Source organism: Chaetodon trifascialis, chromosome 2 (assembly GCF_039877785.1).
Source record: "Chaetodon trifascialis isolate fChaTrf1 chromosome 2, fChaTrf1.hap1, whole genome shotgun sequence".
NCBI classification, from domain to species: Eukaryota; Metazoa; Chordata; class Actinopteri; order Chaetodontiformes; family Chaetodontidae; genus Chaetodon; species Chaetodon trifascialis.
In genome coordinates, this window is record NC_092057.1 from 16124786 (window position 1) to 16150958 (window position 26173).

Consider the following 26173-nt stretch of genomic DNA (forward strand, 5'->3'; position numbering starts at 1 on the left):
CACCTCCGTGCGGCCCGTTCACAGGAATGGAGTTACTGAGGTGTACAGTGTCCAATGTGCGTCTCCGCGCTGTCAGCGGCGCCCAGTAGCTTTTACGCGCTGTACGGGGTCGTCTATAAAAGGACAGGGGCTGTTCCCCCTCCCCGCTCCCGCCAATCAGCTCGTCAAGTTGGCCTCGTGACGTCACCGAGTGCGGTTTTGATTGGCCCGCTGCCTTCCAAAGGAACATCAAGAGGCCTTTGAAAGGAAGGAGAAGTTAATCATACAGACCCCATGCAGCGAGGGGCTATTGATGGGCCTCACAAAGTAGCTTAGACCAATTTTAGCGCAATTAACCAGTGGAGAGGACTCTCTTGACCATTTACATCCATTAGCCGACCACTCCATCGGTACTATTCACTGAATTATTCTCCTACTGTAAAGCTGCGCAGGAGCTAAAGATTCACATGTCCATATCAAAGTGATACTTTTATCAAAGAGGAAGAAAAAATATCTTAAAATTGCAGAGTAAAATATAGCTGATGGAGCAATACGATAAATTAAGTAAACAAACAATCAGGCAACGGAAAGTCAATACATGACTTTGAAGCGCAAAGCGAGTAAAACAAATCAAAAGAATCAAATCGAATAAGAAAAGGTGCGCAACCAGGATTGAAATTGATTAGGCATGACTGTTGGTCACACAGCATTACAGCGATTTAAGGCCTGTCATGAGCTCTTCTCGCTCCACAATGGCTTCAGTTTGAGAAGCAACAGGCGTTTTCTTTCTCCAGGTCATACTATTTAATAAGCCAGACAAGTCGTGTTCAGCAAGGCGCCAGGCTCGGCGGGATCAAAAAGGAAGATACCTCGGGGAGAAAAGGCAACGGTTAACTCCACTTAACCAATTGTCCTCCAAATATTTCAGAGTGCACCGCGTGGAGCTGGGAGGAAGCAGGCGCTGACACTTAACCGTTTCACGTCTCCTCTCAAAACTGACGAGGATGGAGTTCAGTTCATTTTGACACGTTTTATTAAAAGGATAATCGGCAGATCAAAATCACCTCAGCACCATCGCGGATTTTACAACAGGTGAAAAATACGTTTTCTTGAGACTAAAAAGTGACTGGATCTAGGTCAAAGTAATGTGAATTTAAGTGAAAGGATGCGGGAAAATATTTCAGAGTGCCATTATTATATTCAGCAGTCTGGGTTTACAGATAATGATCTGATGTGACGTCTGTCTGACATTTGCAGGGGAGAGAAAGTTCATGCAGTGGGTTTTCAGATCATTTTGAGTGAAGTACAAATATAACAGTGTCGAATTTGTCTTTTATTAGTACACCTCTGGCATTTAAAATTTCACTTCAGTAAAAAAAACAAAGCTTATGAGCTAATGCAATTAAAGTAAAAGTACTCGTTATGTGGAACAGCCCCATTCAGAGTGTCCTATAATCACATTCATTACATTTCTGGATAGTTATCACAGTTGTATGAACATGCCACCAGAATTTAAGCATTGCTGTTGTAGTTGGTTGAGGTGGAGCTAATTATAGATGCTATCACATTTTAGAGGCTGATTTGTAAATAAACCCCCATAAACTTCATGACGTCTTATAATTCTTCCCTTTCAACACGTCCAAGCTGACATCTCATTAACAGTGTCAGCAGCACGCTGTGGCCTCCTGGACATCATCAGTCCAGTCCAACGCAAGACCCCGCTGAGAGCTCCACAGTCTTCAACACTACGAAGTTTTTAAGTGAGAAGATTTTACCTCACCAAATCACTTTAGGTGCACTCTTCATGCTTAATTGCTTAATTAGATGAAATAATGAATGATTAACCTATTAGACTTGCCTTGTTCAAAACCACAAGTAGTTGGTTGTGGTTTGCAGGCCTATCTCGCACTGCATGACCGTCATGCAACTGGAATCTTGTCGCCATTTCCCAAAAAACTACAGAAAAAAAAAGATTGTCGTCGTTTGATTGACAGATTCTGTCTTGAGACCACTCATAATCGGCCTCTTGAAAGCCCTGAAGCGCAAAGAACAATTTAGGCCTCATCAGGTGAGCGACACAGCCTTGGCTGATGATTCAACTTGAGCAAATCCTGATGTTGAATCCGCTCCTTCATTTGCTATCTGACAAAGCCAGGCCCTCTGTCTCCTGACACACCGGGGGCCTCTCGTCACCCAGCTGGTTTGGGTTTAAATCCCAGCGACCGTGTACCCTTCCCTCTATCTCATCTCCAAACTGTCGTGCAAGAAGGGGAAGAGAGTCGGCCTGCAGAGCACACAGACCCATACAGAGATTCATCTGATACAGGTACACCCAGAGATAAATCTACACAATAAGTACACTCACCTCTCCTCCCCTGGTGTTTGGTGCAGTGTATTTAGCTTCGGGCCCCCTCTCCCCTACCCCAAAAGACATTTCTGTAACAGCATGCAGGCGAGTGAACTGTGTCAGAAGGTGTTAGTGAGTTTGAAAGCAGATCTGTCCTTCAAGGTCAGTGCGAGCTCTATGGGAAGCACTTTCCCCTCAGCCGGCACCAGAAATGAAAACTTTTTCACATGTACGTGCGGGGGTCGTTTTCAGTGCTCTCATGCTTCATTGAAACCACTTAGCCAGTTCATACAGTGCAAGGGCCAAGCGAGAGAGCAATTTCATAACACGATTCTCATATCATGCATTTGTTTTCTCGGTCAAAAGATAATCCAATCAAGGTTGGACTCTTCAGGTGCGCCGGCAGCTGATGAACTCAGGCTCTGTGGGAGTCCGGGCGAGCTGGTGTCTGTCCTCCGTCAACAATGTGTGAATTCCCTGCTGCAGCGAGGCCCTCTGACAAACAAACAGATCATTTAGAGGAGCGAGCGAGCTGTGGAACCCAATCCCTGTGAGATGTGTCGACAGTGGCACAAAGACCTGCAGCTACAGGCCTCGACGAGATGGACACTTCGCTGACATGACAGCACAGAGTAGACGAGGACAGGCGAGTGCGTCCCGGCACGTCACTCTCACTCTGCTCACGCTTCTCCTGTCTGAAGTCAGCAGAGGGAGGGTGGGATATTTGCTGGAGTTGCACAGCAAGTTGTTCGCCTCAAGTGATCACATGTGAGGTGTAAAGGAACATTTCTGTGAGGAAGTTTCATTTCTGCATGAAAGCCAGAGGTAACTATCTATCTTTCCCTGTATCGTTTTAGCTTTCTGCCTCTGTCAACACCTCGACTTGTGTGCCTCCCTCACACGAGGTGACCAGCATGGTACTCTCCATTTAACAGCAGTTTAAATAGCTGTTCTTAGGGTTGCTCAACGCTGTGGAAAAATATCTTGACCTTTCATTTGACTTAACAAGTTGATCCAATCCACATCAGACCGGCTTCAATCCTGCACTTAAACGCTGGTTTGACATTTTCTGCCAAAGCCACTTCCTCTTGTGGCATCAGGGTGCCCTGTGTTTGAGTGCAGGGTAATGAGGGAAATATTCTTTCCGTGCTCAAGTGAAGGAAGCAAATTGCCGTCATCATGGCTTCTTTTTTGGACTGTAAAAAAGCAATCAGGGGACGGAGCGTCCTGTTCCAGCTGCTGTTGTGAACCCAAACCTAAACACAACAGGGTTTATATCTCATGACTGCGGTGGTGGAATTTGCATTTTGAGCTCACGCTGAAATTAATGTTTGCACATGTACCGATGGCTACATTTTTGAATAACATCTTTAACGCTGTTTCCCACTCTAGCATCTTCAAAAACAGATGTTTTCGTTGAGAGGGTTCCTCCTGAACTCTGCTGCCAATACAGATTGTTAAGGAGGAAAAACCGCAAGAGGTGACAATGCAATTGGCAATTTTGTCTGGCTTGCCGTCGGCCATAGAAATCCACATTCTTGAGGAAAGTCTAGAGACAATGCGAGTGGGCGAGTTAGGTTGAGGACTGGGGACGAGGAACTTTGTGTGGCTACTCTGTGGTCTCATTCACAAACCCAAGAATGTCACCACAATCTCATACGCTCTTAGCAGCCAAAGCTGTGATGCAGTAGAGTTGAAAAAAAAAAAAAAAACCAAGGCAGCAGCATCAATTTTCTCTTTCACTGCTGGCTTCAAATCCCAGTGAGGCCAAAACCAGCAACTATTGTATAAATGACAGCGATTGGGAATATATGATATGAAATCTTTTCTTTTGCAGGTCATAAAAATGTATTAGCTGGTTTTCAGACTGCGTGAGGAAAAAATCTTAAAATTTTTTGCTGCCAATTTTCTTCTTTTTGTTTTATTTCGTCAATGCATCGAATAACTGAAATAATTCTTTATATTTGAATGGTTGTAAATTTACAGTCACATTTCATCATTGCTCCAGAAATGAAATGAGACGAATCATCATCCTACCATTAATGACAGAAACTGATCAAAGCAGTTGATGTTTTATAACTGAAAATGTGTCTTTGGACAAGATAAAATGCTAATCTCACATGTCTAAATGTGTGACAGTTAACAGTGTTTTCTTTTTTCTAGTTACCAGGCGTTTATCATCGCTTCATAAAATCAAATTAGGAAAAACAAATAAAATCTTAACTGATAATTACTGATAATTTTTGGGTTAAATTGATGTTTCTTCACTTTTAATTACATTTTTTTAATGACAAAAACCAGGTAATCTAACATGTCATAGAAATCAAGTCAACCAAAGTGTTAAGTCAAAGCAGTTGAATGCAGCGTATATCCAAATTGGCGAAGCCTGTCTGATAGTGATAATGTTATTGCAGGCACCAAAGGTCAGAACAAATGTGTGTGTTTGAATATCCTGAGATTACAATTTCAAAGTCCTCCCCATGAGAGGGCGAACAATGGAGAGGGTGGGAAGTTGAAAAAGCGGGGTCTCTTTCAGATAAACAAGCATGGGTTGATCCTGAATAGGGTTGCTACCGAGCAGCCGGATTGGTTCTCAGAAGATCGAGAGCAGCAACTGTGCAGGCTCTCCTCCTCCTCCTCCTCCTCCTCCTCCTCCTCCTCCTCCTCCTCCCAAATGAACTGATGTAGTAAACACAAACAACCTGATAGAGCCTCATGACTATAATTCAGCACTTTGCTCCAGTTCTTTATCCCACCTTTCATCTGTTCTGTACTCCCCTTTCTCTCCTGCTGAAGAGAGCGTGGACGGGAAAGTAGATGGGGGGTAAGAGCTCCCCTTCTCTGTGCTATTGCTTAATGAGCCTGAAAATACAATTGCACTGTTCTGACTGTGAAGGTAGCCTGCAGGCTAGTGTAAATTAGCAGCGCGAGGAAGCCCAGAGGGCTGAGTCTTGCTGAGCGGCCAGAATAGAGAGATGTGGTGAGAGGGGAAAATCCTGTTAGGGCAGCGCATGTGGAGGAATCACGGTGCGTTTTTTCGACCCGACTCAAGCTGACAGGGCCACTTGTTGCAGCGGCGAACTCCACATCCATGGCAATCTCGCTGATGATGTGTGAGATTTATTGATGCTGCGCCACAGCCATGTGTATTGGCACCCATTATGTGAGATGTCAGTTGTTTGTCACATTTCAAACCCATAATTCCAGTTAGTTCCACACAATGGCTCTTTTGAGTAGCTACTACAATCATCATTCAATTTAATTTTCTATTCTTCTGTAAATTCCAAAGCCAGAGGCGAGAGGCGAGAGTCTCCCACATTGCATATGTCCTCTCGTGAGCTCAGGGTGCTCTTTTGACCGCTCCGCTAGGCATCTGCTGCCCATAGCCTGCCTATATCTGCATTCTAATGCACATATCCTGCTGGGATGTTAACTTTAGGCCCTCAGTAATTGATGGCTTCCACACTTCAGCTGAGTCCCCCCTTTTTCCTTCTCCCTGCCGATTGTTGGTATATCTCTGTGGTTTGGGGGTCTTTCAGTCAACCATTGTTCTTTTATGGAGGAATTATAATAGACTAAAGGAGAGGGAGAAAAGAGAAAGAGAGGAGGGGGGAGAGGAGGGGAGGGGATAAAAAGAGAGTCGCTGCTGATATTTAGTGAACTCCGAAGGGGGAGTTTTCATTCTCATTCTGCAAGTTTGGCACATGCCTTCTGTTACTAAGTGGCAGCGCATTGAATGAGCGCCTTGCATTTCCCATTCTGCGGCTCTGCTAGGTGCCTAGACTTACAACCCTGGCAGCTGTTGGGCCTTCTATGCAGCTATAGACTCCTCTCCACAGGTGAGCTCCCCTACCAAACTCCCAGTCTCCACTTCGCTCAATAGGGCCTTTTTCAAGTCTTTTATCAGTGGGGAGAGGCTGACTTTATGTGTGCCACTCACAGAACCGCAATTCATGGCTCTCAAGATTGCAATTAATGTTATTCATTGTGTAACGTGCAGTTGAATTCAGCACGGGGGATGATTTATATCTTGTTTCAGCATCATCATCTCAAGCTCAATTGGATGCGAGACATTTGCATGTCTTTTTGAAGCTGGAGTTGACAGTAATTACAACATGCACAAACAAACAAACAGAAGCGTCACAGAAGCAAACAGTGTTGAACCACGGCAGAGAGACTGGACGTTTTCTGAGGCGTATCTCAAGTAACTAACAAAAACAAAGCAGTTTAAAAAAAAAAAGTATTTCCATATCTAATTTCTCCCAAATTTGCCACAATATAAAACTGCATACAGCATTGTGTGACGTGCTAGCCAAAGTGGCCAGTGGTTGGGTCTGCACTTCTATATAGCCACAATTGCTTTAAAAACTATCGGCTGGATTGGTGAACCACTCTAAATGATGCTGTTGTTTTGGTTTGGGCAGGATTCAGCACCCTTTTTCTTCTCAATTCAGTGGCAGAATATTCTGTTGTTTATTTTCTTCTCTCTGTTTTTTTTTTTTTTCTCTGTGATGCGAGCTGTTACATATTACTCCTGAGGTGTGGTGCCTCTTCCCTCAAAGGCCTCCACTGTTTCCCCCAAACTGCTGCCAAGCTGGGCTATCTTTTCATTTGGTTACTTAAGTGTAATTGCTCCCCTTTGAAGCCTCAGAGAGGCAAATCATTTGCTTTGGCCCCAGGGCAGTAATGGTCACCGAGCCAGCGACCCCCTCCTGGTCCGAGAGCGTCGGAGAGACCGCGAGAGGCCAGCTCCCATACGGAGAAGAAATAATACGGCCAGGGCCGCTCAATTTCACCTCCCTTTTCATCCCATTCTTTGAAAACTTTTTATTAACAACAGCTTTCTCTCTCATACCGGGGCGCCAGGAGAGGGGAGGAGAGGAGGCCGAGAGGTGGGGGAGCGGGGGGGGGGGCGGGAGGGGGTGGCATGAGAGGATATCGGCAGCAGGGGAGGAGGGTTAGGGGGTGGCTGTCCCCCTGTAGATGTCTGCTGGATTCTCACACACTCACATGCACATGCATACGCACACATCGACACACATACACACATCATCAATAGTGACAGTTCAAGGAGGCATTGAGAAAACAGCCTCCCCCCTTCACTCCCCCCCATGGTTCACACTGCTAAACAGGCACTCATGTTTCATATGCCACAGGCCTCAGTACACATCCACACACACACACACACACACACACACTGGGATTCCTGCTCCATGGCAGCTTGTCAGTGTGACTCTGAGTGTGTTTGCTAATATGAATCAGTAACTCTGCATCCACGCACAGGCATAATGCTCCTGTATATATGTATATATATGTACATAAATATATATGAACAGCCATGCAGCTATATACCTGCTGACCTTATTGAACGTATGAGAATGTATTTGACTCGATGCCAGAATGCCCTCTTTCAACCTATGACAGGCCGCGGAAATATACAGCAACATAGCGCACAAAGAGCCCATTTCATGCTGAAAATTACTCCACCACTTACTGTAATTGTCACAATTCTGAGCACATTGACAATGTAATCTCATAATAAGGTAATGGGGGCTGAAACCGTGTACAGGAGTGCGATTAGAAGGGTGTAGCTCTAAAAAAAGGGGTTAAAATGTCAGAGCAGAACATTTTCTTGTCTAGACAGAGGGATGGCATGTTGTGTGTTTGTGTTTTTAGGGAGGTTGTATTGATGAAAGCAAGCAGGCAAACTTACAACTGATATCAGTGCTCTGTTGTTTTCCTTATCTCTCCGGCATGCTGTGTGTAAAAGGATTGCTTTTTGGACCAAAAATAACAAATTTCACCAAGGACAAGTCCTCTTTAAGGCAGGAATCACTGCGCTTCAGATGAACCACTGTGTTCGGATGCCGTAGCATCAGAGAGAAAAGGTGAAAGCCACTTTTAGAAGGAAAAAAAAGATTACTTCTAAATGGCATGAGTTGTCCTCAAGACACTGTGGAGCCAAATCGATGTGGACAGGCGTCCATAAAAAGCCAACCTGGTTATGAATGCTGGGTTTTACTTGTATCATTTTGACTTTGAGGTTTTTAAGAGAGAAGCATTCCCTGCAGTCAAGCCAGATGGTAACAATTCTTAGACATATTACGAGCTGCTCTCTGCCAAATAGCATACCTTTGGGCTATGTTTTCAGTGGGCTATAAAAGCCAATAATGTAATTTTGATCTATTTTATCAGATATCACCCCAGCCCTGGCTACGTTTATACAAGACGCAGTTTAAAACAGGACAAGAATTCTCTCTGTTTTGCTTTTCACTCTATAAGTGCGCAATTTTCAATATCTGACCCGCTGCGTGGCTTTGCTTGTTTGACTTCTGCGTTAGACTGAAATGCGGAGCGAGCCAAAACGGTGAGGTTAGCCTCCATGTTGTCAGGCACATGGCACTGAGTATGTGCAAAAATACACTTTACTATAGGTGTGTGGTTGTCCATAAAATGGCTTGTGCAGGCCAACGCAGAGACAAGAGGGGAATTCTTCGTGGGAGCGCTTAAAAAGCCCGACCTTGACATCTCTTAATGTAACAATGACACAGTAGCAAACTATCCCAGTGCTGCACCACACTCCCCACTGTTCTGCCATCAGCTCCATGACTCACCCCTGACCTTGCGATAACTTTCCAGCACTCCTCCAGACCCATTTAGGAAATCTTATGGGACTGTCACACGTTTCAGTACTCGACATGAGACGGTGTAACGCTAAACACACCTGAAATTCACACACACACTCTCCAAGGAACAGCAGAGCTGAGGGATTATATCCCATCGGTGGGCATTTTTGCCCCATAATGTCTACAGAATGTAATTGCCCCAGAAAACAACCACAACAAGGTGGGACGATCGAGGACATTAGCTCAGGTTTTCCATTGTGAAGCCTGTTGTTTTCTTCTCCTCCGATCACATGCACAACTGGAGGCCTGCTGTGTGGAATTACTCGCGCTAATGGCGCTACACACTTTTGTTGCAGGAAATCGGACAGCCGCGCTGTAACTGCTAAAACGGTGATTAAAAAACCCAAATTGCATCATGATGTCGGGCATTTGAGCAGAGAGAGGAGAAAAAAAAGTGCTCCAAATGAAGCGAAGGGGATTATTGACCAGTTACGGGATGTGTAAACTTGTCTTACTTGGAGCTGTAGCCTCGTCTATTGGTTTTCTATGGAAAAATAAGACTTTAAAATAACTTTTCCAAATCTGAAGCTGCTAGTAAAGTCTAATTAAAGATCACAGTATTAACTCTGTAATTTGCTCGTCTGTGGGGTCATTAGTGTCCCCCTGGCTTGCTTTAATGGGATACAAACTGCAGTTAATGAGACAAACAGTTAGCTGTAGTTATGCCTGGCTGACTGTTGGCTGTGGACGCTGTGAAGACTAAACAAGTCAATTTGAGATTTCTTTGTACTCTGTAGGTGAGACTCATTGGCTGAATGATGTGCATTGAGTGTGTTTTAGATCAGTTTGTTTAGTGATAATCAAAGGTGGGGTATGAATGCCTAAGTTGTGAGGAAGAAGGGAAGATTTGCTTGATTAGAAATGAGAAAAAAAGTCAATATTACATCAGTCAGGTGCCACTGAAAAGAAGGGAAAACAGTTTGTGCCTGCACCAGTTTTTAATCATATATGACCTTTTTAAAAAACGTGGTCTTAATTTAACATCAGAGGGAGGAAAGTATAGCGTGCGTTATTTCGAGGTTTTATCTCCTTACAGTCATATCCCCTCGTTGCTTGCGGTGCTTGTTAAAAGCCATTGTCGATAACAAACACAATTTTCCTGTGATAAACTGAATACGACAGGCGAGCCTTATTGAGAAGTCTGCACAAAACTGTCTTTGTCTCTCATCTTCAGCGGCCAGTTACAAAGCCGAGCTTCCACGACGACTGAAGTCTGAGTTAACTAAACATTTTTTTTCTCTTTATCCCCTTTTCGCTCTGTGAATTTGTGGTCGTGTGCAATCCTTTAACGAGCTCCATCTTTGACCTGGGTTGTATGTTTCCAGAGATGTCATGTCTTGTAAGTCAAGGAAAGACTTTAATGTCCACATGATTTAACATTAAAGGGAAGGATTCCAAAAACGGGGCTCAGTGCCAGAGAGGTAATAATATCCCCGTAAATGAGAAATTGTAAATGCTAAATACATCCTACAGATGATGGGAAAAGACAGGGAGCCAGGCTATGATTCTGTGTTTTTTACAAATAAAACAGAAAATAAGTGCATCAGCATTGATCCTCAGCCTTCCTTCCCTCACTTCCTTTCTTAAAAAGGATTTAAAAGGTGAACTTTTATGTGTTGCGTACAAAAACAAAAGATGTCGTGATAGCTGAACAGGGCCTTCACAAACCCATAACCTAAAATTAAAGCCACTATAAGCTGCTTTTTTGTTTACATCGCACACAAATCATGATTTATCTTTTTCCTCCATCCAGCGTAGCTCTCTTTTTTTTTAACTGTAAATTTGTTCTGCGTGTTTCCTGTTAAAACAGATGACTTATGTCTTTATTCTTAACTTCAGATCATAAGGATGAAAAGAAAGAGGGAAAAAAAGAAAACAGTGAAGGACTTTGGCTTGTGACCGTAAGTGACATGCTTGCCACGGCATTGTTTGAGGTTTTTGCAGACCTGTAATCAAATTTGGGAAGGTTTGGAAACCTATCGTCATGGTGTGCTCTCCAAGACAGGATGATGTCCAGTAAAAAAAAAAGAGAGAGAGAGAAGAACTACTCACACACACATTCACCACGCTGTGCTGAACTATGACTTTTGCAAGAAGAAATATGCCCCACAAAAAGCAATTTCCATGCACCATGAAAAACGTTCCTATTACAAATACAGTTGTTATGTCCTTAAATCTGTTTGTTTTGTCATATTGCTCCGGGGTTGTTTCTTTTTCACGAAACCCTGCTTCAATTAAGTGTGATGGAACACATGTGTCCCTTATCAGGGGCCAACATCTTCTACTGTTGGCCTTTGAAACGACACCGGCTCCACGGGATAATTGGGCTTTAAAGGGGGATTCTGCCAGGGTGCCTCTCCTTGTGCCTGTCGGCGTGCATCAGCTGACGCCCGCCGTGTCTGCAGACTTGTTATAAGTGATCATAAGTGGTTATGCATGTAGCCGTAGCCGCGAGGATGATAGCGATCCCGGGAACCAACTTTGTTTTATTTGAGGCCCCTGGTGCACAGACAGACGCACGCATCAGGCTGCTCTCAGGTGTGTGACTGATTCTGATCCAATTAGACGGCTCATCTTTGAAGTTTCCTGAGAAATGGATGACTGCGGTGGTGATGTTTGTATTTCGACCAAAATGTTGAACCCCACGTTTTGTCTTCATGCGCAGGCTTTCGTTGGGATGATGGTCGTTAGGGAGCGAGAGCTTGGTAGTCATTTTCATAGGTCATCACAAACAAACACACACATACACATATGTCTGCTTATGACTCAGCTGCTGCTCTTCCCGCCCTGCACAAAGAATCTGGTGATCTCCAAACCTCTGCCGACATCCCACAATGGACCAGTGTTTACTCTTATGCTCCGTTTGCGTCACGTCACAAAAATAACAATTTGCAGCCCGTACTTGAACAAAAGACTTCATAATAAAAGCTTGTGACAGCGAGGGGATGGGGGGGAGTGTTGACTCAGAAGCAAAGGGAAAAAGATAAAAGTTTATCCTCCTCGTTGCAGAAGATAGGTTTTCTCTCTGAGGCCATTGTGACAAAGACAGACTGAGCAGAATGGAAAATTGATTCCCTGCAATCATCTCCTGTCGTCTTTTGTCTACACTCGGCACCACTTTGGCCCACTCTCCAATCATCCCTGCACTGACTGCTCCTTTGAACAAATGAACTTGTTTTAACCCTTTTTGATTTTGTTTATTTCTTTATATGTTGTGGTTATCTTTTGGCATATGCTTTCCAGTAACTTAAAAGCTCACAAGCTAAGGATCTCAATCACTGCACTGCACAGAATAACTCATCCGTCAGCTGCTCACAAACACACATGCTTTCGCTTTTTTCAAAGTCATTTCAGCTAACTGTGGAGATCTCCTAAAGTGCTCTCATAATAGCGCTGGACTTAGAATAAGATTTTACCCCGGCGGAGCTGGTGAGGAGCTGCCGGGGGCTCAGAATAACCGTGTGAGCCGTCAACAGGAAGAGCGCGTTTCATGACTACAGGCTAAGAGCTTTAATTGGCTGTCTGCAGGAATTTCTGCTGTGGCAAACTAATTGACCCACAACTCCCTGGTGCTTTATCAACACAGGGAAATGCCACTGGGCCGATAACCAGCCAGCCTTGTAAACCAATCTATAACCAATGGCCAATTTGAAACACGTGTTATTGGCTATTTTACGACAGGTCCCCTCTTCTACTTGACTGGGATGATTTGGTGTGTAACAATGACCTTTTCAGGTTTAGTCAGCAATGTTTGGTGATTGACAGTTGGAGAAATAAAGAAATGGTGGCGAAGTGAAGCGAGTGAAGCCAGTGTAAGGGTGCTGAGTGTATTGGACCTCAGACTAGTGTTGGAGAAAGACACCATAGAAAGTAAATTACTTTACCTTTTCTCCTATATATACCCTTAGAGAGCTGGTTATTCCAATTTGAGAAATAGACATATTTTTCTTTGGGATTCATTTGCCGTGTTTTAAAATATGTGAAGAGAAGTGAACTTTGCCTGTGGTGCTCACAGCTTTGAGTTACTCTTAAAAGATTCAGCATCTCTTTCCAGTGTCCCTGTTACTCTGGATAACCCACAGCATTCACTGTCAACCGCTTTCATTTACAATTTTGTCTTTAACACACATTTCAGTTTCAACTTTGTCACAATGAGTGTCTGCACAGGTAAGTCCGATTTTATTTATTTATTTATTTATTTATTTATTTATTTATTTATTTATGTAAACAAACTCTTGAAATGTAATCCTTTGGTCTTATTTGGAGGTTTCTTCTTAGTTTGTTCCTCCAGCGATGTCGCTTCTGCAACTAAACATGTTTGTCAATCAATGTTTCAAAGTGCAGTTGAGTTTTTTTTTTTTTTATGAAACAAGCAATATTTTGTTTTTATGGTATTATTTTTGTTGATATATTGCTGTGGTGGTTGTAGTCAGTGCAATGCATTTCTTACCACATTGAGAGTTTTAAACATCCTCACACAAATAAAGAGCCATTTATCTTATCACTGGCCCCTGTGGTAAGTCACACGAGGAGACCCCTAAAACTGCCGGACACAGAAGCACTATCAGATGCACACACTGCAATTGTGAAATGCCACTATCCTGGTAGAGGAGGTGATTTAAATGTTTTACTGTCCAGGAGGGAACACTACTGGATTCACCATCTGTCACCTCATGGGTTGAATATAGATCATGACATGAAGTGTTTTCTATGATGCACGTCTATTTGTTAGATATTTAGATAAAACTGCTGTTAACTTGCTCTGTTTATCTATTAGAAATCTTTTTAAAATGCATTTATTTTTTGTTTGTTCCTGCTGGAGATAAACTTCTTTAAAAATGGGTCACAAATGTAGTTTCAGTTTTTGAAAAAAGGATCAGTAATTTCCAAAAACAGCTGGGCACAGTGGGTTTTATCAAAAGTTACTCAGACATGAGTAAATAGTGCATTGGAAACTATTTCCAGCTGCGGATTAATACACATTTGATGCTGAGTACTTACAGCAGTAGGACAAATGTGGGATTGACTCAAAATAAACTACATGTTCATCGTAATGAAGAGAAGACGTCATCCAGTTCAACAGCGTGGCTCATCCATGTGTTTTTTCTTATAGTTTTGGACAAGAAAGGTGGGTTTCTCTCAAGGTGTCACTTAAAAAAGTAAGTAAAATCAATTCATTAGTAGTTCTGTTGTTTTCAAGGACTCTCACTTTTGCATTTCTTTCTACTTTGGATGTGAAAAATGAAAACAAGACTAAAAGTTGAACGATATTTTACTAATATTGACCTGATTTGCAAAACTAATACATTAGGAGAAGTGTGAAGAGCCGGTGCCTGGCCCACTGATCCATGTTACCTTTCTGTCAGTAGCGACACATTAGCACAGCACATGCTGTTAACATGACGCGATGAAAAGTCACAACTGAAAGGCCTGGTGCGTTCTCACAGACCCGGTATTCACTGTGAGGCTGACTTTCCCATTTGACTACAAAAATTATGCCATAAAATCTCTGAGTGAGTGTGACAGGTCCTGATCAAAACCAGCTGCCAATTAACTTAATGACTGAATCTATCACATTCAATTAGAGGGAGTCTATGAGCTGTCAATCCAGCCCTCGGCATGCTCGTTTAACAAAAACACAGACGGAGAATGATCACTTTAAGAGGCATGTCTCTGTCTTTGTGATCCTTATCTGACGGGCCCTGCGTCGTATTTGAAGCAGTCGGCCCTGACAGGTCCCACGGATAAACTGCTGTATGAAAGGGGTCACCTCAACCTCTGGATTCCATCGGCAGCTTTCTGTCTTGCGCAACTGACAAATGGTTTCAAACAGCGTTCAGGAAGCTTTAGAGAGGTATTCCCTGATGTCTTTTGGTGTGTGCAGAGAGAAGAAGAGAAAGGTGGAAGGAAAGGTAGAGAGAAAAGGACGGAGAAAGAGAAAAAATGAGATAGATGAGGGAGATCTGATTGAGATAAATGAACCAAAACAAAACAGAGAGTGAGCACCACTTTCCCTCAATTGCCTCCTTACTTTGGCAAAGGGCCTACTGTAATCCCCCAGAGGAGCGGCTATCTGGCAGGGGTTTGCTCCATGGTCAGTGTCTTTAACCCCAGATGATAACACTTAGCCTGGCCATAAAGCATAGGCCCCTTTAACTGATCCATTAGTGTCCGATCCCCGAGAGTGGACCCACTGGTGTCTACTGAAACTTACCAGGAAGCCTTGAAGGAAAACAGCATAGCAGACATGCACTGAGATCAAAGACAGACCCCCCCCCCCATCCAGCTCTCTGTCTCTCTATCCCTCTTTTTCTCCCTCTGTCTATCTCCTCTATGCCTACACTTTAAATTTGCAAGTGTGTCTTTTTCTCTGTTTTTGCCCTCCGTCCACACTAACTCTTTTTGGAAAGACTCTCTCAAGTGGATAAATAATTTTTTGTGACTTTTAGAGAGTTGACAGTAGAGAGATGACAGGGAATGAGGGAGAGCAATGAGGAATGACATATTACAAATGTCTCTGGCCAAACTCAAACAGAGGACATTGTGGTTCATGGTCAGCCCGTCAAACCTCTGGGACACTGAGGAAACCAAGAGACCCACTGTCGAAATGTTACATTGTAGTGCAGATACCAAGGATTTGCAAAGCAATGCGTAGGTCTGCTCTGACATGGTCAGGGGAAATGTAATGGTTCAAGTAGGAGGACAAATTGCTGTTGCCTCTAACTTTCTCTGCGATCGAATGACACAGGTCTTGTCTTTAACCAACTTTTATGTTACTTTTTTTAAGATGACTTTGAAATGATTAAATATAGTTAGCACATGTTCGGTGAAACTGTCCTCACAAAGAAAGCAAACATCTAAAGCCCAGCTAGCAATTTTGGGATTAGACAATCAAAATGCTAGTCAGCATGCTAATATGCTCACAATTGCTGCCTCTGAAATCACAAAAAGGCAAACTGCAGGTGATCATGTTGTGTATCTTGCAGGTAACTATGACCCCTATCCTGGGTTATTTATGTCACACGATGTTAGTGATGTTCCTCTTGATTAACACTAGTTAGCTCCTTAGTTAGCTCAATTAACATTGCAACCACAACAGTGAGTCTACATGCAGTGATATGACCAAACAATGAACTAATCTCATTTAATCTAATTATGCCCAGCAAAGTGAGACCTTTTACTTACACTCAAACTGAAGTGTTGTCGACATCACGCCAGAGCTGCCTTGTTTTTTGTTTTTTTTTTCCAGAGCTATCTTGGACGCTGCCCACCATTGTTGTGTTGTCGTTGTTGTCACTGCTGCTTTGCATTGTGGGATATTTATGCACCAAGTGAAGTATCCAGTTTTTGCATATTGTATTATTTCCCCATGAACAGTATGCACTTTATGTATTACTGGTTTCATCCCAAGGTTATGGATATGGTAAAAATGTACTGTTTTAATGTACTAAATAGCATGTTATTGTGGAATTTCAGACACAGCCCATTAGAATAAAACATGTTCATGTTTAACAGATCTAATACTTACCATGTTCACCATTGTAGTTTAGCATGCTGACATATGTTAATTAGCGCTAAATCCATTAGTGTGGACCAGTGATGGTACAGAGAACAGGCCAAAATTGCTGTCCAAGTCAGCAAAGGGAGGACATTGAGGTGTTTGGACGGGTAAACAAAACAGTGTATGTTGACACGAGAAACTGCTTGTTTCTATTTGCTTACCAGCAGTCAATTCTAGTTTCTTTAAACCATGACCACCATCTCTCTGTAACTCTAACCAAGCTGTTTTTATGCATGAACAGTACCAAACCATAGCCGTAGCAGATCACCTTTGCAACAGCGACTTGTAGCTTGTAGGTGGCACAAACAAATGATGTGGTCCAGCTGACACAAAAGCTGACACAAAATCTCTATTTTACAATTCGTGGTCTGTAACAAAAATCTGAAAATATTCAAGTGAGGAGGACTACATTTTGAGTTTGGTTGTATTAAAACACAGTATAGGTGATCACACATAGCAGGGGACAGAAAGGAGGTCTAACCAGCTGAGACTCGGCAGAGGAAGCAGAATGCCTGTCGAGCTCCTCACCAGATCTTGGCTGTGATGTGCATTTTTGTTGTTTGCTGACTAAGAGAAGATGAAGGGATTTCTCTGGTTTTGTGCTGTTTTGGCATCAAAGTGCAGGCAAAGATATCTATGAAAAGGGCTCAGATGCCCTTCCTGCTCTATCTTGCTGATACCACCCCTCCTCTCCTCCCTTTTCTCCTCTCTGTCCAGCCTTCTCCCTCTCTTTTACTCCCTATCTGTGACTCTCCTTGAATTTCCTCCTCAGCAGAAGGTCCTCCCTTTCTTCTATCAGCATCCCATTCACCCCTTCTCCTCTCTCTCCTACTCCTCCTCTGTCTCTATCATCAAAACCTCTCCCTCCCTCTGTCTCCTCCCGACATCCCCCTTAGCTCTGTCACTCTCCTCACGATCCTTTCCTGCCTCTCCTTACTACCAACATCCCCCAGTCTTCCTCCCCCGGTGTTTTCAATTTAGCGCCACTATGAACCAGTTCAGATTGTAACGCTATCAATTAGTCAGCGACTGCAGCACGTTTATTCAATGGGGCTGGGAGTGAGCTTTGGTGATTTACAGGCTGCGAGGGAGATGTAAGGGAGAGATGTGCAGACATGGGCTGATATGGGTTTTTAAAGTCTGTGGGAACGGAGCTTATGTACGGTGTACCTTGAGGATTTGGTCCTGTGGTTTAAGGTCCCTGTAGGAATGCGGTGAAACCTCAATAAGATGAAAAGGTTTGCAGAGGAAGAGAAGAAATGAAAAGGAAAGAGAAAATGTTGGAGATTTTCTGCAAGGCTAAATGCTTCTTTTCATATGTATTGGATTTCAACCACAGTCTGCTTTGTGCAAGAGCGGCACTCTTGCGATATGTTATGGAAATGCTTTACGATAAAAACAGAAGACATAAATACTGTGTATTGATCTTGGATTTTGCTTTCAAAGGAAAAATGCATCTTAAACCACCGTGGCATTGTTAAAAAACTGCTATGAAAGCTATACCTCGAATCTTTTGGTCAGGTTTCTCTGTTTGGCGTATATTTCTAAACTGACCCGACGCAGATGATGTGATGTCACGTGGAGATATGAGATATGAGATTTGATCTTGTTTAGCTGGAATTAAGAAAAAAGTTTCATAAATCCAGAAATCCATCTGTGAAGAGACATTAATTTTGTTTTTTATTAGGCTACGACAGTCCATCATTCAATGCATTTAAAAGATGTGATTTAATGAAGTTGTAATCAAACAGTCTCTTGTGTTGACATCACTATAACCTCTGGAAACATTTATCTGCACAAGAATGCTGAATCTGTCAGCAAGACACAAGAGTTTGGTGTTGGAAGCATTCTGTTCCTGTTTGTAGTCCATTTATAAAAAGTCCATCTGGAGAGTAGAAGATGGAGACAGCACTGGTCGAAATGCAATCTTGGAACCCATCCGCTATCGCCTGACGATGATTTAGCTTTTTATTTCCTTTGTTTTGATTTATCTGCATTCATATGCACATATAGAGATTAGCTGAAGTGTTAAGTTGCCAGGTTTGAAAGTGAAGTTGCTAACTGGACTGTAAATAATGATCAGCGCACAGAAGAGGAAGTCTTGGCGTGGATATCTATTATCCAGATGTCTGCCAGCTTCACTGGAGTCACCGAAACATTGGTCGTTGCCCCCAGAGGCTAAACTGTCATCAGACGATAGCCGATGGGTGCTGAGGTTATCGTTATTGTTCCCTTCAGAAAAACTGCCACACAAAGACAATTGTGTGAAATATCGTTGTTTTTCAGAAACTATATTTATGTGAATGTTCTGACAAGAGCAAAGGAATATTATGTCATCAGAAAGCTGTTGTGTTTCTCCCAGGACGACCCAGAACCCCTGCTTTATTCTACCGTCATGAATAATTGATCTCTGTTGTCTGCATGGAGGCGAAGGCCGGGATCAACCTGCTGATAGCCACACTGCTGGAGATAAAACAAGAAAATGCTGCTTTCTTAATTAACCTTTTATCAAATGAGTCTTCCCTTCATCAATACACCAAACATTTCCCTCATCTGAACCAGACTTTTTTCAGGCATTTCCAGTGATGTATTTGGTCATGGCCATTTTGAATTTGTGCACAAAAACCAGTGAGTGTATTCTTACACACTGATGATTGTTTTTTCCTTTAAAAGCTGACATGAGCACAATCCTTTTATTTCTTCAGTCTGTTCAGCATAAATTAAGACGAAGTGAATTAATGTGAAACTCTGATGGCTGAGTTTCTACTCACATGTTGCTGTTGTGCCTGGAGAGAGGAGATGTGAGGATCTGAGGAGAGGAAAGATGGAGCGTACCTCATGTTGGTCTAACAGCACAGGGAGCACGTGTCTTCTTATCATCTGATATGCTACACATCAGTGACTCCTCTGGGCTTCATTCAAGTCCCTACAGAGACCTTTTCACCACCCACAGACAGACAGAGACAGCCACAGGGTCCCAGTTCAATATTATATACTAATACAGTCATGTAGTGATATTCACAAAATACTAAAAACAGCTCAGAGCTTAACACAATACAGTTTAACAACATCACAGTCTGAATCCTCCAAAATGACTGCAGTTGAAGTTTGGTCTCAGTTAGATTATCAACAACTGAGATAAGCAGCTCCTTCACTCAATTTGTCCACCACAGAGAAACTGGCATATGAGCTAAACTTCCAGTTTATTACAATTGTTACGGCCATCATTCCTATCACTGATAATAATATTACCACCTGTGCCAGTGAACGTGCACAGTGAGACAAAAAGGTTTTAAACAAAGTTCAAGGTCAGCCAAACTTACTTAAAAAGAAAACAATGATTACCTAAACTTCCATTACAGTTTACAGACCAATGTAGTTCAACTTTGACCTATTGTTCTTGCCGTAGCAATATCATCATGACATTGTGCGAATAATCTCATCATAACTGCTAGAAATGAGGGCTAAAAGTATCAGAATAAGTGGTAATAAACTGGAGTATGCAGTAAAAATCCTCAATGTTGGTTGCTTTATTCCACTTTATTTTTCCTGAGTGAAAACACGACACGACACTCAAAACACAGTTAGTATCAGTATGTGGTATGTAGTTGGGACAGCAGGGCAAGAGTTTGTGTGTGTGCTAGTGTGTGTGCGTGAGTGAAACCGAGCAGGGGACCAGCCTGTTATGGGAGAACCAGAGAAGGGTTTGTTGGCTTGTCGGTACACACAGCCAATGGCCTGTCGCCTGTCACAGAGCCCCCGCCGCATCTCTCAGTGTCTTCCTCTTAATTACCCATCATTCCTCTCGCGGCAAGGCCCCTCACAAATTACAGCGCATTGTCCCCCGCCGATCGGCCTGTCATCACGCGGCTCCATGTTTCAGAGTGCGGCTCATTGTGGATGGAGAACAGAACTGGGGGGGGATAGACACACACATGCGCACACACACACACACACACGCACACACACACACACACCACACGCATAAAACCATTAATGTGTATCTACTTGCACACACACACCGAACACATTGAATAGACACACATGCAACAAACCATTAGTGTTTCTACAAATGCACGCACACACACACACACACACACACACACACACACACGCACACATACACACACACGCACACACACACACACACACACACACACACACACACACACACACACACACACACACACACACACACACACACACAGGGGCCAGATCCATTAGCTCTGGTGCCAGCTGACTCTGTGACCCAGACGCTTTTCTGCCATGTCAGCAGGACCAAATGACAGTGCTATGGTAGTAATACCCCCACGCACTCCCACACACACACACACACACACACACACACACACACACACACACACACACACACACAAATACACAATGAGTGTCGCTGTGGAGAATTAGACATCTTCTCTGTCAATCGGCTGAATAAGTGTATTGCCCACAGAGAGGAGCAGAGAGAAAGTGACCCCCCCCATTTGTGCCGTTGACTGGTTCAGTGCTTGCAGCATTTCTCAACATGATGAAACCTTCATACAGTATGCTACATCTATATTTAATATTTGAGTTTTGATTGATGACAAGCTGGGTCCATCAAGTCTCATTATTTGTGGTGAAATGATAAAGCTGGCGGTATTCTGCTTTGTTCTTATTGGCCACAAATTCCAACAATAGTCCAACTCTCAGTACGTCCCCCAGCCTGTCTGTGCCTCTCATTCTCTCCTGAAGATGTAAATGGTTCATTAAAAAAAAAGGGCTAAATAATTTCAGTTGTTCACTGTTTTGAGCAATCCTTACTCAAAAAGGGACAAAATTTTGTATTTGTTGGGGAGTAATTTCAACTGGGGAAGAATACACACTTCAGCCAGCGCAGGTGTGGCTCATTGATATATTTTTTTTGATAGTTTTGACACAACAATGGAGCAAAGACGAATGAGATATATGACGATTTAGCTACACAATACATTACATTGGCTTTTGTCTTTTCGTGCGTTTGCTGACACTAATAAAGGAAATGTTGAACGTCACCAGACTTATCCGTGCGGACAGTGTAAAACAATTTTACAATACCGATGTCAGCATATGAATAGCCTCCACTTGAAGGCTAATGCTGAAAAGCTATTAGCTTGAAATTTTCATGTTATCAGTCAGCCTAGGAGATAATTTATTCGCACAATATTTGTTTAAATTTGACCACAAATACAGTATAAAATGTTGATGTTATTGAGGGATATAGCTTTAACTTGTTTTTCTTCTTGTTTTGTTGAGTACTGAATTGGACCTTTTTTTTTTTTTTTTTTTCAGATGTTAAGCTCCTTGTTCCAGTTGAACATTTGTTTTAGTTTAGTAGTAAAGGAGATATTTCACCAGTGAGCTGACATTTCTGTCACTGCTCACCTTGACAGGTTGAGGAAGGGGTCTGCGGTGACATCGTGCTTCACCTTCATCCTCCCTCACTCAGACTTACTGCAGCTTTGTCCATTTTGCAGGAGGAACCGTAGCTGCTCCGAGCCCTCATCTGCCAAGTTGTTGCATCAGCCGAACGTTAAAAACCTATTGAAAAACAAACACATTGTAAACTTTAATTGTAGGCATTTGCCTTGGGTATGAGGACTCACAATTTTACAGGCTCTCTCTCTTATTATCTAAAATGCAGGCAAAACACTAATTAATAATCACTAGCATATGCTGGGTGAAGCGTGGAAATCTTTTACTGTGGCATTAGGTGCAAATGAGATTAAAAGTGCAATAATGGCTGTTCAGACAAAACAGCACCTCTGACTGCTTGTTTTTCCAAAATGTTCAGATTTATTGAAAAGCACGTTTAGCGCTCATGTTCACGTCAGCTAACATGTCTGAGAAAGCATAGAGCTTAATGTGTCTTTGGTTTTTGTTCTGCCATTGCATTGGAGATTTGCCCTACAGTGCTGCTAATATGGCAAAAAAGTGCCATGTGTATGAAGAATTTAGCACCCCGCAGCTCCAAAACAAATACCTCTTAATTATAAGCAATTGGCCCTCCTTCCCCACCGACCGCTGACTGGGACACATGAAAGCGATGGTAATTGTAAGAGTTGCTCCATTTATGTGTGTGTGTGTGTGTGTGTGTGTGTGTGTGTGTGTGTGTGTGTGTGTGTGTGTGTGTGTGTGTGTGTGTGTGCGTGTGTGTGTGTGTGTGTGTGTGGAGGGGGGGGGGCGAATGTGACGCGGCTATAAAAAATAAAAATGGAAGGCTCTCATTGAATACAATGACTTCCTTCCTCTCTTTCGCTGCCTGTATCGCCCAAGCTGGGAAAGAGGAAAAAAAAAAAAAAAACTCCATTTGGCACTGATTAGGGAAGACGCAAATTTGAAGGAGGGGGCTTGGAGACCACAGGGGTTACACACATGTATCTGCAGCCACGACACTCCGGGCCCCCTCTAATTTAGATGTCTAAGAATTTGCTGTATGTGCTGCCTCATGCCAGTAAGTCTCAGCCTCACTTTAAATAAACGACACAGGGCAGTGTGCAGTCACCCCCATTTGTAAGTCATTAAAATATTTTCTCTGTGACATATTAATTAGAGTGTTGCGTTTGTGTCTTCTCGCCTGTGCATGAAGCCTGCCTCAGCTACAAATGTGTGTGTGTGTGTGTGTGTGTGTGTGTGCGGTTTCAGCCATGTTACATTATGCACTGAACAGGGACAAGATAGCTGCGCACTCATTTCAGCCATCTGCAACTCTTTGGCTTATTATTCCAAAACAAAGACGGATGATTTTAGAAACACTGAGGCCGTGATGCGTTCACAACGTCCTGCGAAAACGTTGGCCAGAAACCAGGTTTGATTATCTAGAATTTTAGAGGATGTTTTTGTCGGCCACTGTTCATGCTTTATATAAACAGGCAAATAACAAACTTAAATGCGTGTTTCAAATCATTTTCCACGCTACCAGAAATAAAATTCTGACACTGAAGTCTTTCTTAAAGTGTTGTTTTACTTGGTTGGTCAAAAATGGATGTGATGGAAAGTTTAATATTCACTTCTTTGGGCTCAGCTTTGGTCTCCACCGACTCCTGAGGGAATTATCTGGCTCTTTAGCTGCTAAGTGCTCCACTATGTTCACCAGCTAGTCCCTAACTTTGTCTCTTTGTAGTGATTTTTTAGAGTTTTTTTCATGAAAACAGGCGCCTGCTGCTGCTGCCGATGATGAAAGTAGTGACAGTTGTGGGTCATAAAATCAAAACAATGAGCTGCAAGACACAAAAATCCAGGAAGGGTCGAGTGATAATTCTCATTGAATTCAACACTCTGTTCGACTGGGGAGATGAAAATTTTGATTAACGCAAACATACAGAGTCTAAAAACACTACAAAAAACAGTTGTGTTTGTGCATCCTGTTTTGAGTTTTAAGCTGTTGATAAAACAGAAGAAAGAGGACATCATCATATTTCTATGCAAACGTGTTAATTTGTTGTTATTCTGCATGTTGCAAAGTAATACTCGTGTTTTGCGTATTCTATTATCGAAATCACTCTGAGGAAATATGCTGCAAATAACATTTACCTTTTCTCTCAGAGACTTTTTATGCACAACAGAAAAATGTGGGAGATGAAAGGGCGGCATGGCCGGCACACCAATTTGAAGAGCAAAAGCAAATCTATTTCAGTTTAAAACTGATTGAAATTGAATTAGTAAATCTTTCAATCTCCTTCTGTCACTGGTACAAACACAGCGCTGCCTCCTCCCTCTAGCGTATCTTGTCTCTCTCATGTGGATTATCTTTGTATCTCTTGGCCCGCTGGGAGAATTATGGCTCTAATAACCTTCATTCAAAGCCCCTGTAGCATCAGTAAAATGTTTACTACAAGAACGCAGAAAGGTCCTTTGGTGAAGCCATGCGTTTGTTGTAGAGCCTTTGACTCAATTCAATGTGTATAAATATATCCATTTCATTATGGAGGCCAGTCAAATATTTGTTTCAGTGGTTTTCCCCCCATATAATGTAAATTGCTGCAAGCTGTTGCACTTGGAAAATGTTTTCTCATAATGCTTTTTCTGCCTTCACATAAATCACAGCTAAATGTTGCATTCAAATGACTACAGACAGGCAATTTATTCTTGGCTTCCCTCGTCCCCCTCGAGAGAGGCCTGTGGCAAGAGGGTCGCTCGGGTTTTTAATAGCGACTGTCATTATTTGTTGACAGTTGTTCATCATCGTTTCCAAATTTATTGTGTTTTCTTGAAAGTATTTCTTTGTTTTCTCTGCAGTTATGGCCACTGTCAAATGAAGTGAGGGGTGAAAACATGTCAAGAATTAGGCCACTGTGAGGCAATGAGCACATGACATGACAGATTTTTTTCTTATGGTGAGGTTATGAGGAGATTCTTACAATAACCATCTTGTGTGTTGCTAAGAATCTTGCTCAAGAGATACCCTCATAAATATCAATAAGCCTTTTACAAGAGCTTCTTGTCTCACATTTGGCTTCCATGCTACACCGTGTAATCAGACCCAGAGACCTGGAATACCGCATCGAATTGACAGTGACATTTTCATTCCCTTAAGAAAAGAGAATAACTTTGCTGATACTGTATATCATCTACGGGTAGCAAGAATATCCGCTGGTGAAACTGCAGTTCCCTAATGACAGAAGGCCAGGGTTGTCCTGTGCAGCGAGCGCTGCTGCTGCTGAGCCACCCAGTGTAAGCTTTAGCTGAATCTCAGAGGGGTTTGCTGACAGTCGACTCAGTGTGTAACTGGCCCACTGGGGCATTTTTGGGAATCTGTCAGCAGTGGCAATCAAAGTTAATCCTGCAAAAATCTGTGCTTTAGCTGCCTCTTAACAAGGGTCCTATACGACAATGACAACGTAGAGCAGAAGTGGAACTGATGGTGGAGGGTCTGCACGCACTGGAACCAACTCTGGAGTGAAATGGACCCACCTGCTAATGTTGGATGTACTTTATCAAGCTGCAGACTGGGGAAAGACCATGTCTCCTCATGACAAATGCATGAATGTGGGATTTCCTGCAGGCTCTATCTTCTGCCCTGTTTATGGGGAACAACTTCCAATTAAGTTTGAAGACAGTGAATTGCCTTTGAGGTTCTGACTAGAGGCAGTTGTAAAAACAGTATTGTAAAACAAATTTAATGAGTGACTATACTGTAAATCAGAAAATGATGAACTTCCAGAAGACCAAATGTGTGTAGACAGGAATGAAAATTTAGCTTTAAAATTTAGCACTGAAAGACTCGGATTGAAGTGGACCAGACACTGAGTAACAAATTAGCTCTTTTACCCGTGGTGGGTGAATTGATCTGTACATCGACGGACCAGAGAGGGTCGGCAGAACTGCAACAGGCAGACAGAGCCTGGATGCAGGAAACCAGAGAGGAGAGCAGGTCAGGACCAGGTGAGGTCAAAACCAGGAGATCAGTCCGAAGGTGAGTTCTGGAAAGTCTTGCACAACCACAGAGAACAATCTGGCAAAGAGCCAGTCATACAGGAGTGCTTATATACTTACTTAATGAGTGACGAGACACAGGTGTGCAGCTCAGGTGTGGGGAGGAGGGCGTGGCTAGGAAGAACAGGTGGCAGGTAAAGTGTGGAGTGG

At 42.8% G+C, this 26173-nt stretch overlaps 1 protein-coding gene across 2 annotated transcripts in view; it reads left to right on the forward strand.

Annotated features, from left to right (window-relative positions):
- Positions 1–26173, forward strand: part of shoc2 (SHOC2 leucine rich repeat scaffold protein) — a 370366-nt gene that overhangs the window by 124147 nt on the left and 220046 nt on the right. The gene's annotated exons all lie outside the window — the stretch shown is intronic.